We start from the raw sequence: 14,181 nt of genomic DNA, 5'->3' as shown, positions 1-14,181 counted from the left end.
CACTGCTCTTAGGGCTTTAGCTGATGCTGACTTCGGACGCTGCCCACCACCACCCGTCTGTATCACACACCTGCTCCCTTCCCTCCCCTACCTTCCTGGGTATGTAGATCATCTTGGAGGAAGAGCTCTGGGGTCACACTGTGCCCAAGGCTTATGCACAGTGAAGGTCAGGATGATTTACAGTGCAAGTATTGCCAGTGAAAAAAAGCGGTGAGTCAGGCCTGAAAATACAATGGAGTTCACATTGAAATCCTGAGACTGAGTTAGAAATCATGAAAAGCAAAGCACAGGCAAACAAGCCTCTTTCCTTCCAAATGTTGGATATGGGATTGTATGTTTTTATCTCCCGGTTTCTTGGTCAGGAATGTGCTTTTTCTCCAGCATGAAGACAGAGAAAATCTTAATAACATAGGTGATGAGTGAGAACTGAAAGACTGCTATAGGAAGAAGGATCCAAGTTTGTAAGTCGGTCAGTTTTGAAAGACTAATGCCCAAGCTGGTGTTTCCAGCATTCTGCTAATTATCATTTTGCAAAACTGTCCTGGAGATTCATCAGAACCAAAGTTCCCAGGCCATCCCTTACCCCAGCACGTATTATTAAGAGATACAACCGCCATTTGTTCACCAGAATAATTGCTTTCACTCAGGATGCATGGATGAGCAAATCTTGCAGAGCTTTTACATATATATTCATCTCCGTCAATTCATCAACATAATAATCACACATTATTAACTTGAGTACTCATCAGTTTTTTCTCTCCAGCTTCAAATCCTAGCAAGGAGCTAGGGTGCAACAGAGAAAAAAAACAACACGTAGAGGAGCTTCTGATGAATGTTCTATTTTTGAAATGAAAGGAGAAGAAGAACTCGGATCATCACATATCCTCTCCCTCTCTTCTAAAAATGTCCTGCCAACCCGAGACCCTTCCCCAGAAGCCAGCAGACATAACACACAGCCTGTTTGCCTTGTGGAGCTTCCTCTCCCTGTCTGGAGGAGGTTTCTTTCTCCAAGTGACAATGTTCCACCAGCAAGGTCCCACATAGAAGCTAGGAGGCCTCCTGTCCTGGAGAGAAGCCTCTGGTGTTACACTTGGAGCTTTGGCAACTGTGCATTCCCTGCTGAGCTTCTCAGTGTAGAACCACAGTGCTCAGCTGGACCTGCCCTTACCCAAAACATGAACTTCTCCAAACCTGACAGAGACTTTTCCTGTGGTCTCACTAATGCAAAGCTGCTTAAAGAAAGAAGGCTGCAGGTGGGTTGCCTGATTGAATCACAGAATCATTAAGTTTAGAAAAGACCACTAAGAACACCTAGACAAACCACCAAACCATCACTACCGTGTCATATCTTCACAGCACTACTGCAGTTATGACCCAGGGAAGGGGAAAGGGCAGTTTGGGGTTCTTACTTCCCAGCTTCCTGATGAGCCTTGGTTCTAAACACTGGCACTGGATGATACTCTGTCATCACCTGTCATAGGAACTGGACAAGATGTGGTACTTCCGGGTCGTTGTTCTTGGTAAAAATTGGTCTGCGTAGCAGACAAAAGCTTACTACTGCTTTTAAAGGCCGAGATAACCCTGCTGGCTCAGATGTTTGAGACTTGCTCTGGGCAGGGAATGGCAGGGTGTCTGTTCCTGCAGGCATTGACGGTCATTTCAGAAGCACACAAACAGCAGAGGCTGGAACTAGTGTGAAATCTGGGACACCCTTCCCAATTTCTCTAGCATATGGCATGATCATACCCAGTGAGTCCATTATCTGCCTCACGCCTTATTTTCCAAATATTCAGCCAATGACTGTTCAAAATCTTCTATTTTCTGAAAAGGCTGTGGGAAATACTCTCCTGTTCTGTCTACCAGGAGGGGAATTATTTGTGAACAAAATGAATACCCACAAGCATGTCAGAGCTTTTCCTATGGCCCTTCCTATGGACATTTCTCTACAGCAAAAGAAGGGTACATGTACCCATTCCCTCTGCAGGTTTCACAGGCTATTTGGTGACCAAACAGTGGACCATGGCACTGACAGTGTTTGGGTCTGCTCTTTTGAATAAAGAGCAACAGAAGGAAGCAGATCTTCCCAGTTCCATGCCTTGCTCTGCCCCAGGTTTTGCTCTGCCACCCCCAACAGACTGCCACCTCTTGGTGTATGTAGATATACAGTGGGGCTAGCAGAAGCCCAACCCCCCCCAGGTAGTGGAGAAGATCTGTTAGTGAGTGTTTGTACAGCGCAGAAACCTTGCTGCTATCTGTCACACCAAGCCCGTAATACCACCTGAGAACAAATTATATTCCTGCATAATCAAAATCAGATTCAGCTCAGCCCCGATTCAAGAATCCTTTTTGGCTGGTGATGATGTCCAGAGCAGAGAGAGCACAGCTTGGTTTCCAGAGCCCAGGCTGAGCTGGCAGAGCTGGCAGGTAGAAATATCTTGTTTTGACTGGTAAACTGAGCAAATTTGACATGGAAACCACTGAGGGAGAATAAATATGGAACAACAAGATGTAATTTTTACGGAGGCTCTTTTCCAACCATAACGGTACTCCAAGCCATCCCAGACTTGAACTAAGAGGTCCTGAGGTCTGAGGAAGGAAATTCAAGCCATGGTAGGTTTGGCTGAGGTTCACCCCTGTCACAAGCACAGACATCTCTAAGTGCACAATTACTTAACGGCACTATTCCTTCAGGACTACAAAGAGCAGAAGAAATAGAAAGGAACAGAAAAGGGAGGGAGGGAAGATCAGAGAAGAAAAAGAGTTTTTAGCTCTGACACAGAACCAAGAATAAATGCCAGAATCAGAAGAATAGCCTATAGGAATTGCATGATCAGTGTTCTCCAAAGAGGCCTGAAATTCATACCCTGCTCAAAGCAAATAGTGGTGCTCTTACAGCCCAGGAAGAAGGGCTGACTGAGCCAAGCTCAGCTGCTTTCCATTTAATGGGAACAGGATCAGTCACTGGATCAATAGAATACCTGTTTGTTCTACAAATCTGTTCATGCCATGGGGCTCCACCATCCAGCATTCCTCCCTATCTCACATGCATGATGTGAAATCCTTTAATGGGCTTTATGCCATCAGTAAGCACATCATTTGTCTTGTCCATGTTTCTAGTGATGTTTTTAACAAGTGCATGATATTTCACATGAAATATCAAGATATAAATAGACACTTAACAAACCCCACCAAGGGCTATCTGCAAGAATGGATCTTAGTCTTCCACACCAAATGCTGTCACTATGGCTGAAGAACTGTGTTACATCAGTTCAGCCTGACACTTCAGTAGCCTTTTGCTTATTTATTTTTGAACCAGACACAGGTGAGAAAACTGACGTGTACACACAGCCCGTGCTTTATATTTTGTGCTCTATGGGTTAAAAACATTCTTCCGCTTCATTGGGATACTGGGATTCTTAAGAAACAATATGTGTATGTAAAGCTGCTCCGATGAACAGCTCTAGGGCTGTGGGAATGTATTTTGAGTAATCAAAAGGACATGTACTGATGAGTTTTGCACTCTTTTTACATTTTACTTGTAGTGACAGTCCCTAGAATGCAAGCTTACTGGCAGGAATAGCCTCAGAAATAGTTGGGTGTTACGTAGATGTTAATCAAGGTGGAAGATGGGTCCAGGTGAGATGGCAAACATCCTCCAGACTTGCTATAAACAACTACCTACTTTTGATTAGTTAATTAATTAAGAATCGTGGAAATTTTTATGCCAATCAGTAACTTGAATATATTGTAATCTGTAATAACAGAGAAAAAAAATGTGTGACTAAGAAAAGAGGCAAAATTCCTGGAATCAACACTGCATAAAAGGATGATGACATCTTTCTTTTAAAGAGATCTCAGAGCCCTTCACCAGCCATGGTGGCTGTGTCAGGGGTTGGATGGAGTGGCACAGAAAGGCTGCACCAGCTAATGGGGACAAGGAAAGAGGAGGGCAACTGAACGCAGCAGTCCTACATGGGATTTGTCACAGAAGAATCAATGTCTGTTGCTTTGAAAGTATAATGGTTTCATGGATAACAATAAGCCCTCATGTCTTTCACTGGATACTGAATCTAGCAAATAACACTAGGTGATACTGAGCATTTCTCTAGGGCAGGCATTCAGGTTGCTCAGACACCCAAATCCAACATTACTTTTCACTGAGAGTCAGGGGAACCCATCTTCATTGCTGTCTTTGTCACACCACCGAGAGCTTCCTAAACTGAAGGATCTTGTGGGTCCACAGATGGATGCACAAATATGTTCAGCATGCAACAAGGAATCTGCAAGATATGTGACATTGGAGGTTGGGACTAAACATTTTAAAATATTACTGTGCCCAAGAAACAAAATGGATGAAACATAAGTGGAATCATGCCCACTGCTGAATGGATACAGGCAGTTCTTAATTAGAGAGTCCACAGGATTCTTGTTCATTCCTCTTCCTCGTTCAGTAGAGGATGGATTTGCTCTTAGGATGATGTAGGATTATATACAGGAGGACAATATTGTCAGTGGGGTCCCTGGCTGCCTTGCTGAAAATCTTATCACCATGCAGTGAGTGAGGGGGAGGCGTTCAGGAAAGGAAAGCTGTTTGTGTAGCTGTGTCCTGTTCTCCAGTGCTGGATCTGTCACAGTCCTATACCCAGATCTTATGTGTTGTCATGGATTGCCTACTGGGGCATGCCTACTGGGACATGGGGCTGAGCACTCACAGCTGTGGCTGATATCAATAGGCACCATGCTTTGAACATGTCTTTTGCTGAATGTAACAATGCTAAGCATTCTGGAAAATCAGGTGTTTTGGCTGGGCACCCCACAGCAGGGCTACTTTTGACTCCTCAAAGGAGAAGTGTGAAGATATTCACACTGTTCTTACATATTTGACAGCAGAAACTAAAACAATTAGTTCTGTTAGGAGCATATCTCAATATAGAGCAGACAAGAAAGCCTAAGCATAAGCTGTTGCCTGCATGCTTAGTCCGAGGCTTTGCATCAGATGTGCAACTCACCAACCTCTCCTGGCTCAGTCCTAATCATTTGCCATGACCACCTCAGTTCATGCCCACTATCATGCTGCCAGCCTGTGCCCCTTTTGAGTGAGGGGAACATGAAGGAGCATCTCCATGTGTAACAGCATCATCCCCTGGGTGCTCTGTGGAGGGGTGCATGAGGAAGCAGTTGTTGGAGCTCTCCTCCAGACGCACCCTCACAAGGAGAACAAATGCAGAGCCAGGGAGCAACCTCAATTGTGGCTTTTCTAAAGTCCCGAGTATTTGACTTTACAGCCTCAAAGTCCTTTTCACAGTATGTATTTCCTATAAAAAGAGCAAAGTGAAAAAAAAAGAAGAAAGAAATCCCATAATGTGGCAATGTGTTAACATTCACATATGTCCCAAGAAGGACTGGATCCTTTCATTTCCTACCACTTCAGCTAATGAAGTAAGACACAACAGCAGGAGGTTGTCATCTTCTTTCTGGATTAGCCCTAGAGAGGATGTGACCCATGGTCTGGAGCCAGAAGTCACATACATGGGGGAAGAAGCAGGGGCCGAGCAGCTGCAGCCAATTTACCAAGCAAGGACACAATTTTCTCAACACTGTTTCCTTAGGAAGAAGAGTGGAATTACTGGTAGCCCTGGTGGCATATCTGCCTTCATTTTGGCGCTGGATGGCATGAGGGTTTGCTAATTTTTCCATACCTCTTTTTCTTCCACTCCTCTCCTGTTTTTGAAACCAGAGCTGCTCCCCATGGGTGTGGGGGAGGAAGGATGATATAAGTGCAGCAGGTTAATGTGTGTTCAGTTCTGAACATTCTCTCCTGCGGACAATGAAGGATGGCCATGGAGAAAAGGGTGCCATCCTGCTGGGACCCAGTTCTCTGCTCCAAAGCATGCAGAAGTGTTGGCTGAAGGCACTTCAGAAGCACTGAGGAAATTGAATCTGGCCACTCTGAGAATTTAACATTTTTGCCACAGAAAGGGAAGAGAAGAGAGATGCAGTGCTGAAGATGAAGCTCTGGAAGGGCAGGATCACAGCTCCATCTTGCAGGGTGCCTCTCCCTCCCTGCCATACTGAGACGGGTGGAGGTGGTGACATCAGGATGCCAGTGTCACCATGCTGGGGTGATGATGGCCCTGGGCAGCAGCTGTGTGTGCACGAGGGCCAGCCCTGCTGGGGTGCTGCTGGCTTCAGCCCCAGCATTTCGAAAGAGAAAAAAAACCTATCACATATGTGCCTCGGCTTGTTCTCAGAAATATCTGAATCATTTTGCCTAAAATTTCCCCTCTTTCCTCAGAAAAGTGAAAGCAAACTAGCTACATGGAAAAAAAACCAACACAACAGGAGCACAGTAGCCAAGCCTTATATGCAGCAGAAAACAGGGACATTTTCAGGGAGCCTTAGCACTATGCAACACTGCCAGCCCTGCCTTCATAAGGCACCAAATTCCCATCCTTCCAGTACAGTGCCACTGGGACCAATTGTTTCCCAGCCATGCTGAGCTGGGGGGCCAGGGCTCGGCCCCACGCCTCCTGCTGCATTGGTGCCAGCCAACGCTGCTGCTTCTGCCAGCCCTGCTGCTTTCCAAGCCCTGAACTACTGACAGTGCTTCACTGCAACACTTTATGCATATCAGCAATCATTTGTTTTTACAATTCTGGGTTTTAAGCCATGTTGCTACACAGGGAATGGCTGAGGATTTTGTCCTCAGGCCCACTGAACTTGGGGTGGCCTTTATTGCCCCTGAGGAAGAAGTGCTGTGGAACAAAAAGGCATGAAGGAGGCTGGGACCACAGGAGGGTGCAGGTGTGATGGAGCAGAGAGGGATGAGGGCAGGAAGGGCGGGCAGGAGAAGCAGGGAGGGCAGATGAAGGAGGGGTTCATGTCTAAGGAAAAGGGTGAGACAGGGCAAGGTTGATGGAAGGCGGGAAGCCAGGTCTATACTGCACAGCAGATGAGGAGCAGAGCTAAGAACCCTAATCTCAGGCTCATTTGGATCCAGGACCCCTTACACCCTAATTGTTCTTAGAGAAATTTGAATAAAATCTGGAGTGGGGAGAGCTGCTGAACACACAGGCATGGAAATATAGGAAACATGGAAACATATGCCATCATTCCCTTTTCACCACACATTTTCAGGCAACATGCACATCACTCAGGAGCAACACTAGGAACCCTGCATTTCTAGGTAGGCAAAGAACAAGGAACAGGGAATTACATCCCCTTATTTTTCGAGTGAAATCTGTATAAGATTCCATGCAGGGTCCTCTTTCCATTAGCTCCTTGGAAGAAGAGAAAGTCTCACAAAGTTTCAGGTTGGAAATGTTGCACCAACAGAGAGCAGCTGAGTCACTGAGCTCAAGTGGGATCCTCCTGCCACTCCTTTACTGGCTTCTCTACCCTGGGGCAAGATAGTCTCCATTTACTTTGTCTAGTTTGTTTTTTTGTTTTGTTGTTTTTTTTTTTTTTTTTTTTGTATCTTTCTTTCTTTTTTTTTCCCTCCTGTGGTACTAATGCTTCTGAAAGCAAGTGCCTAAGAGCACTTATAAGAACCAGGGTACTGCTCTGAAAACTCCCTCTTCCCCACCCGTAGCTTTGTGATGCTTCCCAGAACAGATCTGCAGCATCGTCGAGTTCTACAAAGGGATTTGCTATATCCTGTTTGCTGTGTCATAGCCTAGCTTGCAACCCACCCAAAAGAAGACATGGAGCTCTGTGCCACTGATCCCCCAGGACAGGGCCACTTAATCTCCCTGTGAGCTGCCCTGCTTCCCACGAACTGAGTAGGCTTCCCAGCACCACCCTAAAAAGCTCCTTCCCTCCCTTCCACTGCTGTTCTTGCAGTACCAAGACTGCTTCAGAAGACTGCCTAAATCTTTCTCCTGCCATGCAGATACTTCCTCCAAACCTGTTCCAGGTCCTCACCACAATCCTGGCCAAACCCACTAGAAATGTGTTGTGATGATATCCTGCCCTTTATCTATGCTGAGCCCATGAAAACTCAGCATTGCTGCCCCTGCATGTTGCCATTGTCCCACATCTCCTTGACCTGGCATGCTACCTAGGGTCAGTATTTGGAAAGTAAGAAGGAATGGCCAGACCTCACCAGGGCACAGAAGGGTTTATCACCTACACCCCAAGGATGGATGCTGTCCATGCAGCATCCACTTCAATATCACCCATTCTACTCCACTTCTCCTGGCTTCTGACTCCCTCAGGCAGCCTCTGCTGACCAAGGATGGCTTTCTGGAGGAGGTACTCCCAGATTTTTCCATCACCCCCACATGGCTCCAACTTTCCCCACTTTTTCCCACATTTCCTGCTGTTCCTGTTCAGCTCAGCTCCCAGGTGAACATGTCACACTCAATGCCACCACATCACCCCTGAGAGCTGACCTGCTCATCGGCCTAATGGGTTTTCAGGGGGTGGGGGAGAGGGGAGGAGAGTGAGTGGCTGATGCTTCTCAGCCACTCAGCTCGGCCCAGAGCTAACGAGGCATCTCAAAATTAAAAAGTGAACTGCAATCCCCAGCAGGCCTGTCCTCCTTTTGGCATTAGCCAGAGTTCTCATTCTCTTTCAAAAAAAAAAAAAAAAAAAAAAAAAAAAAGGACTGGGAAACTGTGAGTTGCATTTGGAGCTGTTGATGCACCACATCCCAGGTGCAATGGGGGTGCTGGGGCAAGGGGGATCCTTGAATAAAGACAGCAGCACAAAGGTCTTTGGTTCTGCTGAAAATCCTTTCTTCTCCAGGGAAAGGAGGGAACATGAGCTGATTCCTGCACTCCTGTACCTCAAACCGAGCCTGGCATTATGGATGGACTGGGGTCAGATCATGGTTATGCAGAGTAATGGACCAAGGGTGTGAGGGTGAAAGTGGGGAATGTGTTCCTTTATGCCAGAAGGGAAGAGGAGCTGCTTTGCTCCCATCTCTCTGTCCAATTAGAGACTTTGGTCAGAGCTGTGCCAGCCTCACAACAGCCCTGTGCTGTTCCTCCTGGGCCATAGTTCCAACTAGGACTTACCATTCCACCAAGATGTCATCTTGGCCATTCATAACTCACCCTAAGTGGTCTTCTCAGAATGAGAGGTCAAATGGGTGAAGAGTAATCACCTTCCCAAGCAAAGATGGCTTACACCCATCTTGCCCAGCATTCAAGGCGTAGGCACTATTCTGGAGAATAGAACAGTCTTCAGGTCTCCTGGGATCAGAAGCCACTACAGGTTAGATGAGTCTTGGTGTGATATCTCTAGATTTATCCTAGCAATGGATTTGCCCCAAAATCTCAGAGAGCTGGTGAGCTCTGGAGACAGCAATGGTGCAAGAAGACTTTCACCATTTTCCTTGGGTGTACAAACCTAATGATCTCCAGTTTTCAGACCCACCTCTCAAGCCATCTTTCCCTTACTTACAGATGCTGCAGAGGCAATTTTTCCACACAGAAGCTTATCCTCAAGAGCAGAGGGCCAGACATGCTAAGAGTTAGGGTGTCTCTGTGCACTGAGCACCGAAGACACAATAATGGGTACTGCCAGAGGGGTATTTTGCACTTCCAAGCAGAGAGAAGGGCAAGAGAAAGGCAGCACTGAGACATGTACCAGAATGGAGTCTACTGCTTTCTTTCTCTTGCTCAGCTTGAGCGAGGAAAATGCATTATGTACTTTGGGAATTCAAGGTAAAATCAAATAAACTGCAATGGTTTCTCAAAAACATCCATTTTACAGTCAGAAAGGAGGCACTGCATGTTCAGCCCAGCCCATGCGCTGCAGACCTGGCAGTTCCAGTAGCAGCACCTGGACTGAAGGATGGGGTGGTGTGTCCCAGAGGCAAGCTGAGTGTCCCAGGGACTTGGGGGAGCAGGACCTCCACAGTTCCCCACACCCTTCTGCTCTGTTCCCTCATGCAGCCAGGTCACTTGCTGTTTTACTGTAGCATAATAATCTCAGTGGCTTAGGAGATGGTTTTCCTCACCTTTTTTGTGTCATCTCTGCAGTTCTCTCCTCCTCATAAAATGTGACTGCACCAATTCCTCTGATTGGGGCAGGTCAGCTAATAGGGGCATTTCACATTTCCCAGATAGACCTTGAAAACAATCCAGCCACATCTCACATCTAAAGGAGAGGAGGGAGAAGGGGGAATCCTGCTGTCTTGCATATGCTCACAAAGCCGTACCCCACTGCACTGAAGCGACACCCAGCTGCACCATGGAGGAACGAGCGTCGCCCTGTCCCACATCCCCCACTAGGCCAGTGCCAGCAGCACCTTGTGCTGCTCTTATGTCACCACGGTGACTTGAAAAAAAAAAAAAAGAAATTCACAGCAATATTCCCTTATCCATGGTTTCAAGGAGATTTGGATCAAGCTCTTCAGGAGAAAATTCCTCCCTTGCCCTCCACTGAACTGACTGTGGCATCTCTTTCTCTCAAAAGCCCATAAATGAATCTGCTTCCCAGCAGTTGTCTGGAGAACATCTGATCTCCTTGCGCTAAAGCTCCCTCAGTCCCACATTCCTCCTCTTGAGGAGGAACTGGCATTACCCAGAGAAGACTAAAAACAGCCAAGTGTGGCAGGTGAAGTGAGGAGTGCTCCAACCCCCCCCACCTTCTTGGGATGCTCTCTGACCATGTGGTCAGTGGTGGGATCTCCAGTGCCTGCAGCTTTACAACAGATAGACCTCAGCAGTGCCCTGCAGTATGACAATACCCAAGGATTATTTCATACTTCATCTCCACCACGGTGATGAAGAGCAAATCCCTTCCCTTCTCCTTTGTGTTCACAGAATACAGGAGAGGAATTTACAGATCCTTCCATCTACTGAATGACAATGAGGCCAGAGGCTCTCCAGGTAATATTTTATCCCATATTGTCATTAAGGGGTACAGACCAACTGACAGCCTTGCCAGTGGACATTCCAACCCTCCACAGGGAAAGCAGCTATAAAATTTGGAACCATGAGCAGCAGAAGTTATGGAGATATGAACTGTGGTCCATGAGGAGGAAAGTTCAGGGTAGAGAAAATCCAGAGTGTCTCAGCAAAATGTCCTCAGAAACAACCTATTATAAACAATCCCCCATCTGTTTGCAGACAGTGCAAATTCAGGATAGAGTTCCTCTTTTTTCTACGCTTCTCATCTCCAGTGGCACTCAGTAATATTGAACTTAGACCAGGAATGTTGGCCCGTGCCCTGCAGAGCTCAGTGCTCAGTTGAGCTAGGGGCCAAAGCAGGCACTGGGGAGGCCAAGAAGCCAGGGATGGGGAAGGATGAGGAAGAGAAGGGAGGGCAGGGTGGGAAGAAAAGAGGAGGGAAACCATGGAAAAGAAGAAAACATGAGGGAGAAGGCAGGAGGGAGCGTGTTGCAGGATGATGCATGGTGCAGGCAGGATCCCGTGCTCCGCTCTCCGCAATTGGCTGTCACCATACCTCCAAAGTCAGGCCTGAGGCGGACATCATAGCCCTTCAGCAGTTTGTCCACAATCTCTTTCACCACAGAAATATTCCCAGTGGATGGGCTGAAATAAAAGGGAGAAAACCTTTGTCATCCTTTGTGCTCCCAGGCCCATGCATAGGGATCCCAACCAACCAGCTATATCACAGCATCCCTCATATCCCACAGCATCCCACAGGATCTCTTGCATCCCACAGGACCACACAACCTGTGCTGCCATCCCACAGCCCAGTGCACCCTGGCCAGCAACTCGCTTTTCTGGATACCTTTCCCTGATTTCACACTGCACAACATGGACTGCTATGCTCTGATGTCCCCACTGCACACCTGCCCCCCAACACACAGCTGCGCTGCTACAACCCAGTGCAAGCTCTGCTTCCCTGTGCACCCAGATATGTCTTCATGCTATTAAAGCACAGGAAAAAGCAGTGTCATAACACACAGCCAATCTTTGCCATGTAAAAATTCGTTTTCTGCCACTCAGCATCACCATGGCTTCTTAGCAACGCGAATCAAGAAGCAGAGCTGGGAGGCAGGGTCCATCTTCTGCTATGTGTGCCAGGGCACGGTGCCTTGCCCTCCGGCCCCCTGACTGTCAGGCAGGGCTGCCCCTGCTTCAGCAGTTTAAGCCCCCCCCAGCCATCTCAGTGAGAACAGTGCTCCCTCTAAAAGCAGCCTGTGAGGCAAAGCAAAACCAAAGGCAGGAGACCAGAATGCAGAGGATACTAAAAATATTGAGCCTATTCTATGTAGTGGGGCATATAGGTTCTGTCACCTGGAACTCAGTCCCTGTGCCACCCTCCATCCCCTGCTCTGCAAGAGAAATAGGGTCCCTGGCAGTAACAAACACTGCTCCTTACAGTCACCCACCTGAACAGCATGTCTTGCTGTCAGCACTGCCTCCCACATCCATCTAAGTCAAAGGAAAGCCGCACCATGGCACTACCTCTGCCAGCCATCCTGCGCCTCGCTGGACATCAGTGTCTGTCCTGACATGTCCGTGTGTCTGCACACACACACACAGGGCAGACTCTATGGGGCATGCATGGCCTTCTGCATGAGCACACAGACATCAGAACACTGGAGCTCAAGGCTACAGCTGTGACAGACGTGCACAAATACATGCATATGTGTGATGACATCCAGGTCTACATGGTGGGGACTACAGGTGCTCTGTTGTGGGGTGTGGACACAATATATGCAGGTGCACAGAAACAGGAATTGATGGGTACCATTGGCTGGGGCCAGGTTCTCTGTACAGGAGTGGGTGGAGGCATGTGGGACTGGCAGGACTGGGCATGCAGTGAGGCTGTGGATGTGCAAGGGTCTCTCAGCCAAATAGTGATGTTCAGTGCAAGTCAGCACACCTCACTGGCCCAGCTTTGGTGCAGGCACAAACCCTTCAGCACTTGTGCCAGGGTTGTGACTGAGCTGCACTGCCCTGACTGGGCACCTTACAAAGACCTTACTTTTTCCTTGGAGAGCATTGTTTTAATCACCGTAAAAAGGCCAGAGAGGTGCATGCAGGTGGATGTTTTCACAGCACTGTGCCTGTGCTTGCAAAGGTGTTAACACCTGTGGATTTCTATGCAGGTATGCAAGTTTTTGCCATGCACTTTTGTATATATATTCACTGTGTTAGTGTCCATCGGCATTTTTCATTTCTAGATAGTCACTGCTGGGCACAAAGATTTTTACGTTCATAGGTCTCCATATTCAACATATAGATATAGTATGCATTTCTCAGGGGGCTAGGCACTTCTGCCTCACACAGGACACGAGCTCAGGAAATTGTGATACTTCTTTGATATGGGCAAAGAAACCAAAGCAGAGAGAGCAGCCAATGTGTCAGGGGCCATGAGGTAAGGGGCAGTGGGGAGAAAGGGATAGAGGGACTTGTTCCTCCCCATCAGTTGGACCCATGAGGGCAAAACCTGGCACTGTGATCAAGGGCATGGTTTCTTGTCTGTCAGTGCTCTTTTTGATCCCAAAAGCCACTTCCCTCATGCTGAGCAGGCACGTTGTGCATTTGCCTAGCTGTGGGTGAGCAGCTGCATGTCAGTGCTATTCCTGGCAAATGTGGGTCTGCATCCACCGAGGGAGCACATCCATCCAGCCTGTGAGCTGAATTTGTGAATTCCATGTCCCTGGCCATGTGGGTGTGCATGTGCTTCACATACACACACACTTGCAGCCAAACATCTACATATATGCGCACTGTGCTATTGGAAGGAATGAGTGGGAGTAGCTGGAGGCATGTGCACATGGGAGAGCAGTTTTGTCCCCAGGATGTGCAGAGATGTGCATTGAGACTGTAGGTGAATGTCTGTCTGGGACATAAGCAGAAGAAATATACAAATAAATACACATGTCTGAGCACAGGCTGCTGATGTGAGCACTGCTCTTTACACATTTGCTTCTAAGCATGTCTCTGCGTGTGTCCACACACATTAGAATCATGCATAAGTAGTGTGCAGAAGGTGGGCATGACTCTGCGCATGTGCATGCTTATAACTATGGGAACATAAATCTTTGTGTATATAGATATGCAAGCCTGTGCATGGAGCTGCATATGTGTGATGGGAATGCTCTGTTACCATGCACGACTGAGCATAGTAATGCCTCAGCTCCCACCGCAGCACACAGGTACAAACCCACCTGCCTACATCTGTCAGAAGAAGGGTGAGGAGGAGCAGTCAGAGGGCTCCTGCATGTGCAGGCAGCAGGAACGCCTGTGT

General features: G+C 47.6%; 1 protein-coding gene across 2 annotated transcripts in view; it reads right to left on the bottom strand.

Annotated features, from left to right (window-relative positions):
* Nucleotides 1-11,503, bottom strand: part of LOC306951440 (gamma-aminobutyric acid receptor subunit beta-4) — a gene marked incomplete at its 3' end in the record, with an annotated part of 61,980 nt that extends 50,477 nt beyond the window's left edge. For both annotated transcript variants that reach the window (XM_079541941.1, XM_079541942.1), the window contains exon 1: nucleotides 11,419-11,503. The remainder of the gene's footprint in view (nucleotides 1-11,418) is intronic.
* Between the last annotated feature and the right edge of the window lie 2,678 nt (nucleotides 11,504-14,181).

The sequence above is a fragment of the Tetrao urogallus genome (genome assembly GCF_951394365.1).
Source record: "Tetrao urogallus genome assembly, chromosome: 13".
NCBI lineage: Eukaryota > Metazoa > Chordata > Aves > Galliformes > Phasianidae > Tetrao > Tetrao urogallus.
Note: the sequence above shows the minus strand (reverse complement) of the source record. Positions and strands in the feature narration are given on the sequence as shown.